This window comes from Octodon degus, unplaced genomic scaffold (genome assembly GCF_000260255.1).
Source record: "Octodon degus isolate 3935 unplaced genomic scaffold, OctDeg1.0 scaffold00011, whole genome shotgun sequence".
NCBI classification, from domain to species: domain Eukaryota; kingdom Metazoa; phylum Chordata; class Mammalia; order Rodentia; family Octodontidae; genus Octodon; species Octodon degus.
In genome coordinates, this window is record NW_004524587.1 from 25,349,575 (window position 1) to 25,350,419 (window position 845).

Genomic DNA, 845 nt, shown 5'->3' on the forward strand with positions numbered 1-845 from the left:
AAAAAAAAAAAAAAAGATAGGATAGCTCAGGCCAGCCTTGAACTCACAGTGATCATCACGCCTCTGCTTCCCAAGGGCTGGAATTATATGCCCATTCCATTATATCCAGCAGCTCTGTGTTTGTGTGTGTGTGTTTTCTCTTTTTTGAGACTGGGTCTCCCTTTGTAGTTCAGGCTACCTGAAACTCATAGCAGTTTTGCCTCAGCTTCCCAAGTGCTGGGGTTACATGTATGCACCACCATGCCCAGCTCTTTTCTTTTGACACAGGAGCTCACTAAAGTGCTCAGGCTAACTCAAAGTTGTAATGCTCCTTTCTCTTCCAAATAGCTGAGATTATAGGTGTGCACCATGCTGTCCAGTCTTGACATTTTTGACCCATTTATTCTGTAGGTAAGTTATAACTTTGAGTCCTTTACTAATTATTGCTTGTTCTATGTTTTGTCTTTCCAAGAGCAATGTAAATATCCTAAAGATATAGACACCTTATTTATCAGATTCCTAAGACTCTGCACTGTATTTGGAAGAGATCAAGCATCAGATCATTGTGTAACTTAGAGAAACCAGTGTGGAGTGGGAAGAGGAGTTTGGAGAACAGTCCTCTGTTTATCCACCCTGCCCCTCTAGCTCAGGATATAGTGAAATTTGCCTTGCTGAGCCCCTTAAGAGGATGGAGGAGAAATGTATTAGAAAAAAATGTGAATTTTAGGAACTGGTTCAATAGAATGAATGTTTGCTTGCTTAATATGCTTAACAGCCGGGGAGATGGCTCAGTGGAATAAACGCTTCCCTGGCAAGAGCAAAGGCCTGAGTTCAATCCCTGGTTCTGCAAAAAAAAAAAAAAAAAA